A 10,367-nucleotide genomic window follows, 5' to 3' on the forward strand; every position below is an offset into this window, starting at 1 on the left:
CTTTTATTGGGGAGAGCGCTTCTATTGAGCAGAGGGAGAAAGAGCGAGTGATTCAGCTCCAGCTGCTTCTGCTCTCCCGTCCAGCCGCTGCAGCGCGCTGGACTCCAGAGACCTCACAGACACCCGCCTCAGAAAGACGGTTCTGCAAGGGTTCTTTAGTAAAGGGCAGTGGTTTTCTTTAGAACTATGAGTTATACACTCTTAAAATGGTTCTTCAAGGGTTCTTTAGTAAAGGGCAGTGGTTTTATTTAGAACCATGAGTTATACACTCTTAAAAATGGTTCTTCAAGGGTTCTTTAGTAAAAGCAATGGTTCTATTTAGAGCCATGAGTTCTACAGTCTAAAAAAAGGATGGTTCCTCAAGGGTTCTTTAGTAAAGGGCAGTGGTTTTATTTAGAACCATGAGTTATACAGTCTTAAAAAAGGATGGTTCTTCAAGGGTTCTTTAGTAAAGGGCAGTGGTTTTATTTAGAACCATGAGTTATACAATCTTAAAATGGTTCTACAAGGGTTCTTTAGTAAAGGGCAGTGGTTTTATTTAGAACCATGAGTTATACACTCTTAAAAATGGTTCTTCAAAGGTTCTTTAGTAAAGGGCAGTGGTTTTATTTAGAACCATGAGTTATACACTCTTAAAAATGGTTCTTCAAGGGTTCTTTAGTAAAGGGCAGTGGTTTTATTTAGAACCATGAGTTATACACTCTTAAAAATGGTTCTTCAAGGGTTCTTTAGTAAAAGGAATGGTTCTATTTAGAGCCATGAGTTATACAGTCTTAAAAAAGGATGGATCTTCAAGGGTTCTTTAGTAAAAGGCAGTGGTTCTCTGTAGAACCATGAGTTATACACTCTTATAAATGGTTCTTCAAGCGTTCTTTAGTAAAGGCAATGGTCTACACTCTTAAAAAAGATGGTTCTTCAAGAGTTCTTTAGTAAAGGGCAGTGGTTTTATTTAGAACCATGCGTTATACACTCTTAAAATGGTTCTTCAAGGGTTCTTTAGTAAAAGGAATGGTTCTATTTAGAGCCATGAGTTATACAGTCTAAAAAAAGGATGGTTCTACAAGGGTTCTTTAGTAAAGGGCAGTGGTTCTATTTAGAGCTATGAGTTCTACAGTCTAAAAAAGGATGGTTCTACAAGGGTTCTTTAGTAAAGGGCAGTGGTTTTATTTAGAACCATGAGTTATACACTCTTAAAATGGTTCCTCAAGGGTTCATTAGTAAAGGGCAATGGTTTTATTTAGAACCATGAGTTATACACTCTTAAAAATGGTTCTTCAAGGGTTCTTTAGTAAAAGGAATGGTTCTATTTACAGCCATGCATTCTACAGTCTAAAAAAAAGGAAATGGTTCTTTCTAGAACAATGAGTTCTACACTCTTAAAAAAGATGGTTCTTCAAGGGTTCTGTAGTAAAGGCGTTCGTCTGCCCTCTTAAAATGATTCTTTAAGGGTTCTTTAGAAAAGGTAATGGTCTAAACTCTTAAAAAAGATGGTTCTTCAAGGGTTGTTTAGTAAAGGCAGTGGTTCTCTGTAGAACCATGAGTTATACACTGTTAAAAATGGTTCTTTAAGGGTTCTTTAGTAAAAAGAATGGTTCTATTTAGAGCTATGAGTTCTACAGTCTTAAAAAAGCATGGTTCTTCAAGGGTTCTTTAGTAAAAGGCAGTGGTTCTCTGTAGAACCATGAGTTGTACACTCTTAAAAATGGTTCTTCAAGGGTTCATTAGTAAAGGCAATGGCTCTATTTAGAGCAATGAGGTCTACCCTTAAAAAAGATGGTTCTTCAGGGGTTCTTTAATGTGTCTTTAGAAAAGGCAGTTGTTCTGTCTAGAACAATGAATTCTACACTCTTAAAAATTATTCTTTTAGGGGTCTTTAGTAAAGTAAGTGATTCTGTTTAGAACCATGAGTTGTATATTCTTAAAAAAGGTGGTTCTTCAAGGGCTATTTAGTGAAGGCAATGGTCTACACTCCTAACAAAGATGGTTCTTCAAGTTTTTTTTTAGAAAAGGCAATGGTTCTATTTAAAACCATGAGCTCAACACTCTTAAAAAAGATGGTTCTTTAGTAAAAGGAATGGTTCTATTTAGAACCATGAATTCTTCATTCTTAAAAAAGGTGGATCTTCAAAGGTTCTTTGGTAAAAACAGTAGTTCTAACTAGAACAATGAGTTATACACTACTAAAACAGGGTTCTTTAAGGGTTCTTTAGTAAAGGCACTGGTCTACACTCTTAAAAAGCATGGTTCTTTAGTAAAGGCAGTGGTTCTATTAAGAACCATGAATTATACACTCTTCAAAATGGTTCTTCAAGTGTTCTTTAGTAAAAGGAATGGCTCTGTACACAACCATGAGTTCTATGTAGAACAATTTTGTACTTAAATGGTTCTGTGCATGGTGAAATGGTTCTTCAGATTGATGGAGAATGTGGTGTATATGGTCCTTTTTAAAATGGTTCTATGTAGCACCAAAAAGTGTTCTATTGTTTACTGTAAGCTTGACATCATAATTGTAGAAATGTAGGTCTTTTTGAAAATGATTTTGGGTTCTGCTGTTGTTATGATGCCAAGCTTGTAACAATAGAAGAACCCTTTTTGGTGCTATGCAGAACCATTTTCAAAAAGGTTCTTTAAAGAACCATGTACTACACATAAATAGAACTCATGGTTCTAAATAGAATCATTACCTTTCCTGAAGTACCCTTGAAGAACCATCTTTTTTAAGAGTGTAGCACCAAAATTTGTTCTATTGTTACAAGCTTGACATTGTAATAGTAGAAATGTAGAACTTTGTTGAAAATGGTTCTGGGTTCTGCTAACAATAGAAGAACCTTTTTTGGTTCTATGTAAAACAAATTTCAGAAAGGCTCTTTAAGGAACCATATTCAACACATATATAGAACTTATGCCTTTACTAAAGAACCCTTGAAGAACCATTTTTATAAGTGTAGCACTTATTATTCTAGATAGAACTATTGATGGAACTAGATAGAACCATTGCCTTTTTTAAGAGTGTAGCACCAAAATTTGTTCTATTGTTACAAGTTTGACATTGTAATAGTAGAACTGTAGAACTTTTTTGAAAATGGTTCTGGGTTCTGCTAACAATAGCAGAACCCTTTTTGGTGCTATGACAAATTTGCATAAAACAAATTTCAGAAAGGTTCTTTAAAGAACCATATTCAACACATAGACAGAACACATGCCTTTACTAAAGAGCCCTTGGAGAACCATGTTTTTGCAGTGTGTGTCCTGCTCTGCTGGAGGCCGTGATCACTGTAATGGTGAGGCAGTCTGAGAACCTCATTCCTGTGCAGGTGAATCACTGCCTCCTTTCTGGCCCTGCTGGCTCCTGAGGGCTGTGATCTGCAGCAGCTACTCCAACAGCATTCTGGCCTTTCCAGCCTTTCAGCATTGTCTTCATAGCCCATCTGACCGTGTGTGCTGAGGTTGGGCCTGTAAACCTGCTCTGTGTTGTTGTTTTGAGTGAGGTGTTGGTCTTAGATCAGATTATATCTTGAAAATTTCAGGATAAGTTTGACTTTCTGCTTTACTTTAAAGCGATAGTTCAATTTAGAAAGTTCAAAATCAGATCAGTACACAATTCCACCCCTTACCTGGAGTCACCACCCGTCCTCGTCCCTGGATTTCGGTCGTCTGGGAGGTAAAAAAGTGAGTTTGATGTGATAACTGAGAAGATTAGAGCATCTCAACTGGTACTAGATTGTATCGCTAGCATACCAGTCCATAGAAATCAGCAGAAAATCAACCCAGATAGTGAGAGCGGGTCGCTGTTGGCCCACTGATGGGAAAGCTGGCGGCCCACTCAGCGTTTTCCCACCAGTGTACACTTACAAAAGATGGTTCTTCAAGGGTTCTTTAGTAAAGGAAAAGGTTAAATAGTTCTTTGCATCATCTAAGTGTTCTTCAGTTGGAGAATGTGCTGTAGATGGTTCTTTATAGCACCAAAAGTGTTCTTCTGTTGTTTCAAGCTTGACATTTATTTGTATGAAATTAAAGTATGTTTTGATGAATCTGTGTGAATCTGCGGCTTTGAATGGAGTTTTCCAGAGTTCCTTATTGTTTACTTCAGGGGGTTTTAGTTGTAACAGTGTGTTAAACACTTTTTGCTGGGCTACTTTCACTGCTGCTTCATTGACGTAGCAGCGCTGCTACTGCAGTCTGGGTTTAGGCCGCTCCTCAGACACACCTCTGAGGAAAAGTGCTCAGATACATAGTTGACTTTTCTGAGACGGGTGGTTAAATTTGTCTCTGCCAGTGTTTAATCAGTCTTCGATGGAGATTATCATGATAATCTGCCAAGATTACTCGATTAAACTCAATGACTCAATGACTTGATTGTTCTCCTTCGGTGTTTTACAGTAAGAAACAGAGCCAGGTGATGCCGGCAGGCTGGGAAAGTAAAAACAAGCATGAGTTTCCTCTGAGACACATGAAGATCCATGTCCTTATTGTTTACTTTGGGGGTCTTAGTTGTAAGAGTGTGTTAAACCCAGTGGTGGACGAAGTACACAAACCATGTACTTGAGTTAAAGTAAAGATACCCAAGGTAAAATATTACTTCAGTAAAAGTAGAAGTTCCTCCCTTTAGACCTCCACTTGAGTAAAAGTACAAAAGTATTTGCCTTCAAATGTACCTAAGTATCGAAAGTAAAAGTACTGAAAGATTAATTATGACTAATGTTCTATTATCATTTTTGTAACAAGACTCGCTTCATTAACTAATTTTAGGTGAGAATACTCCAGTGTCTCTCTTAGTAAACCAGTCTTTTAATAGAGTCATTAATTAGTGACGCTGATGTCTATTAAAATTATCATAAGCACAAAACACTGAAGGCAAACAGTTTCCATCAGGGTAGAACTGAGTGGCTCTGAAATCACTTTACAAACAAGCAAAGTTTCAGTTTAAGATTTATTTGAACTTAGTTACAAGTTTAAGTTTAAGTACAAACTTTAAACTCAGATTCACAAATGAGTGTCCTTTACTAAACTGCATCTGTAGGTCTCTGTTCATAAACATAAACTAGCCAAAACAACTTACTATAAAATGAAATAGTGTTTGTATTCAGAAAAAAGACCCGTCAGTCACAACTGCATATGAGTACATATTTCTATATTGTGGTCTATTTACACAAAGTTAGGTTAGTTCATCATTTATGTTGAATAGACTCTCCTAAAGTTTTACACTGCTGCACTGATGTTGAACCGTGTGCTGCACTGGATCGGTATGACCAGCAGGTCAAAACAAGCTCAAAACAAAGTGACCGCTGTGCCCTGATTGGTGCTCTTCCTTCGCGCTTCTTTCATTTTGATGTTACGTTTTTATTCACACACAAACCAAAAGGAGCGACAGATTTCTCATAATGTAGTGGAGTAAAAAGTGAGATATTTGACTTTGAAATGTAGTGGAGTGAAAGTAAAAAGTCTAGAAATGGAAATACTTCAGTACAGATACACGAAAAAAACTACTTAAGTACAGCAACGAACTACATTTACTTCTTTACTGTCCACCACTGGCTAAACCCCTCTGTATGGAGGCTGTGTTTTGGCCTGGCTAGCCCTCACTGTGATCTGTTTAAAACTGTGCTATGTTACACCAACCAAGAGGACATTGAAATAATACAAGAGTGAGACTTAAACTCACAGCTCACTGAACAGGCCGAACGGCCGCTTTGAGGTCACTTCCTTTCCGAAGTTGATTCAGAGAGTTTGACGCTAGCAAGCAGGACACAATGGTCAAAGCCTGGAAGTGTGGAGTATCTATGAGATCACCCACCATACCCAAGAGAGTTGCAGAGGAGGGATGTTACTGTTAGTACTGTTACTAATGAGAGCAGAGGCGGCTAGTTAGCTCCGTTCACTCAGCTCCATGTGCTTCAGTGAAATATTACACAAACTGTACTTTTTAGAATATCAGTAAATGATATCACTTCTAAGTTTATTAATAAGTCATCTACTTTTTCCTCAGTTCCACTTTAGTCCTTCACATTTAGTCCCTAATTCTCTTTATTGGGTTTAATGTCATTCTGCTGGGTTGGCTCAGCTCCTGAACTGCTTTGCTGCTGTTCACTCCTCTCACTTTGGAGCCTTGGCCTTTCGTTTTAGGCTAAAAAGATCCAAAAACAGAAGAACAGAGTCTACAAGACCTCCGTTTTTATACCGATAGATGGTTTATGGACTAAGACATTCCGCTACAGTTCTATAGAGGAACTCAGCACTGTGTTTGGACTTGCTGGAGTTGCTTTTGCTGGGCTACTTTTACTCCTGCTTCCGTGACGTAGCAGCGCTGCTACTGTAGTGGGTTTAGGCCGCTCCTCAGACACAAAGAAGAGAGGGAAGGGAGAGTGCTCAGGTGACTTTTCGGAGACGGGTGGTTAAATTAGTTTTATCCACAGCGCCCAGGGAGCAGTTGGGGGTTGGGTGTCTTGCTCAGGGGCACCTCAGTCATGTCCTGTCGGCTCAGGGAATCGAACCAGCAACCTTCCGGTCACAAGGCTGGTTCCCTAACCTTCAGCCCACGACTGCCCCCAATTATATCATTCCCACGCCTTAGTAAGTCGTGGCCATGCATTAGGATCTCATCCCCATGCCTTACTGAATTGTGGCCATGCATTATTTTAATTTGTATGGGATGTCGCCAGCAGGGCTCTGTGGGGAAAAAACCTAGTTCACTTTCAACGTAAGTCAAGTCATTTTGGGTCGAGAGAAAGAGAGAGAGAGAGAGAGAGAGAGAAACAGTGGCTCTATATTGAAGAATTCACATGGTGAAATGGTTCTTCAGAGTGACGGAAAATGTGTTGTACGTAGTTCTTAATAGAACCTTTTGAAAGTGGTTCTATTTAGCACCAAAAAGGGTTCTGCTATTGTTACAAGCTTGACATTGTAGCAATAGTAGAACCCAGAACCATTTTTAAAAAGGTTTTACATAGAACCATATACAACACTTTCTCCATCAATCTGAAGAACGATTTCTCAATGCAGAGAACCATTTAAGCATTTAAATGGTTCTTTGAGTGTTCATGGTTCCCTTCTCTAAAGAGCCCATAAAGACCCATTTTTTAAATAATGTGTATATATATTATATATATGGAGCCACACCTCCAAAGTTCACTCTTAGAAGCTGGTTACATTTCCTATTTTCATGATCACTAGATTAATAATTGGTTAATTCATTGATTTCTAATATGAACAAAGCTGAACATCATCAGAATGTGTGTGTGTGTAAAAACGCTTGCTTGCTTTGCAGCACTTAATGACAGTTAATCACATTTGATATTTGACATTTGAATCACATTTAATACGTCGTCTTTCCAGCCTCTCCCAACGTGATCTGTGTGCTTTTCTCCTGCAGTTATTTATGAACGCTTTGTTCCTCAGGAGAGAGGTCTGTGTGTGTTCAGCACTGTGTGTACAGCACGCTCAAGGTTCTGTGAAAAAACACACGCGCACACACACACACACACACACACACACACACTCACACATCCTGCAACTTCGTGCTGCTCAAGAGCTGCACAGGAAAAGGAGGGTAAAACATACGGAGGAGGAATTCCGCACAGACCCCGATGACATCATGCCCCGAGCAGCTCTATTTATTTATTTATTTATTTATTTATTTCAAAGAATATCAACATTCTGACCCTAAACCGGAAACCAAAGTACCTACAGCATATACACTTCTTATAAATGCTGCTACTTTATTGGTGGATTTTGTCTGTTCCAATGTGTTTACAAATATCACAAATAATAAATATTTGATACGTAACATATATCGTGACAATGTTTTCAAGTTTCGTGATGTTATATTTTGGCTATAACACCTTAACTAAGGAAAGAAGACACTGTGTGTTTTGGAACATACGTTCTAAACTGTATGTTACACTGCAATACCTAAAGAAATTTTCACAATATGCAATATGTATCACAATATTTCATCTTTCGAATTGGATGAAACGCACCAAAGCAAAAAAATGAAAAACTACGTTTGAAGTACAAAAGTTTTTTACTTATTTTAGTCAGTGTAACAAGTTACAAGAGGAAAAATGAACTAATTAGCAATAATAAATTAATAAAATAACATTATGTCATGCGAAGCTGATGTCACAAAGGACTGTCGTAATGAGCTGCTGTCATAATGGGCTGATGTCATAATGGCTTGATGTCATAATGGGCTGTCATCATAATGGGCTGATGTCATAGTGGGCTGATGTCATAATGAGCAGATATTGATCTCAATCTGCATATTTTTTTGATCCATGCCGTTGTTCAGTGTTCTAGAAGTACTGACCACACCCACCAAGTACAAGAAAAAGTTTGGACACTGTGCAAAATGTAAATAAAAACTATATTTAATTGAAAATAGTACCAAGACAACATATCAAATGTTGAAACTGAGAAATTGTATTGTTTTTTGAAAAATATTTGCCCATTTTGAATTTGATGCCAACAACACGTTCCAAAAAACGTTTGGATGGAGGCAACAAAAGGCTGGTAAAGTTGTGTAATGCAAAAAAACACCTTGTGGTTGATTAGCAACAGGTCAGGATTGGGTATAAAAGAGCATCTCAGAGAGGCGGAGTCTTTCAGAAGTAAAGATGAGGAGGGGTTCACCACTCTGTGAAAGACTGCACCATCAAATAGTGCAACAATTCAAGAATAACGTTTCTCAAAATGAAATAACAAAGAAATTTTGCTTTTGATCATCTACAGTACAAAATAACATTAAAAGATTCAGAGAATCTGGAGAAATCTCTGTATGTAAGGGTCAAGGCTGAAAACCAGTATTTGCTGGCCGTGATCTTTGGGCCCTCAGGCAGCACTGTATTAAAAACAGACATGATTCTGTAGTGGAAATCACTGCATGGGCTCAGAAACACTTCTGAAAACCACTGTCTGTGAAAACAGTTTGTCGTTGCATCCACAAATGCAAGTTAAAACTCTAAAATGCAATGAAGAAACCGTATATCAACACGATCCAGAAACGCTGACACCTTCTCTCGGCCCGAGCTCATTTAAAATGGACTGAGGGGAAGTGGAAAAGTGTCCTGTGGATGAATCAACATTTGAAATTTATTTTGGAAATCATGGACACTGTGTCCCCCGGGCTAAAGACCACTCAGCTTGTTATCAGTGCACAGCTCAAAAGCCAGTATTCATGATGGTATAGGGGGGCATTAGTGCACATGGCATGGGTGATGTGCACATCTGTGAAGGCACCATTAATGCTGAATGATATATACTTGTTGTGGCAACATATGCTGCCATCCAGACAACGTCTTTTTCAGGGTGTATGTAAAACCACATTTTGCATGTATTACAGCAGCATGGCTCTATATTAAAAGAGTAATAAAATTTCTCAGTTTCAACATTTGATATGTTGTCTTTGTAGTATTTTCCTTTAATGGTTTAAATGATTTGCACATCATTGCATCCTATTTTTATTTACATCCTGCACAGCGTCCCAACTTTTTTGGAAATGGGGTTGTACTCAGTAAAGAGCATTATGACATCACTTTTCATGATAACAACAACATATCGTCAACTCACCCGTCCTGTTTACATGCAGCGTAGTAGCAGCAAGTGATTGAGACGTAGACTTGCTAGATCAGGTGTGTTGGATTAGAGACCAGACTCTGCTGGACAGTCGAAGGTTTTAAGACAGAGCTGAACACCTGGGCTCTAAATATAGCACTTCACTTAGAAATGCTCCTAAATTCCTGAAATTCTCCAGCATTCTCAGCATTTCCTTTGGGGGAGTTGGTGCTGCCATTTTGTTGTGAGGTCACATAGCTTGAGACAAGGTCGGTGTTGCAGAGGAACTCAAAACAAAGCCCCTTTTGAATGTTTTAACTGTTGAACTTGTAATAAAGATGCTACCGATACAGCTGAGGCTACACTGTCCTCAGTCCTGTTGTTTTCCACTTTCATGTCTTGTATTTATAGATCCCTGTATAGTCTCATTTTCTCAGAGATGTGATGTGTACAATACAAATATAGTGATTTTATTTACCATCCAAAACCACAGTGATGTTGGCACAGTGACATCATCTGTACTGCTGTGCAGTTGGTCACAGATCAGAGCCCAACAATCTTCAGTTCTTAGAACCTCATACTTTTCAGTGTAGTCATTTTAAAGGGGAATTCCACTGATTTCTCAAAATTTCTCTGTAAGATGTAAGCTAAGTCATTCAGAGTGGTTGTTATATGAGATGTTTTGTTCTACAGAAACTTGGAGTCCGATTTTTTTTTTGTGATAGGAACCAAACATCCAATGAGTTTGATGTCTCAAAAAATTCAAGAAAGATCAAAGAAAGATTTTCCAACAAAAAGTTTGGAAATTATTTATAAAT

Source organism: Colossoma macropomum, unplaced genomic scaffold (assembly GCF_904425465.1).
Source record: "Colossoma macropomum unplaced genomic scaffold, Colossoma_macropomum, whole genome shotgun sequence".
In the NCBI taxonomy this organism is placed as follows: Eukaryota; Metazoa; Chordata; class Actinopteri; order Characiformes; family Serrasalmidae; genus Colossoma; species Colossoma macropomum.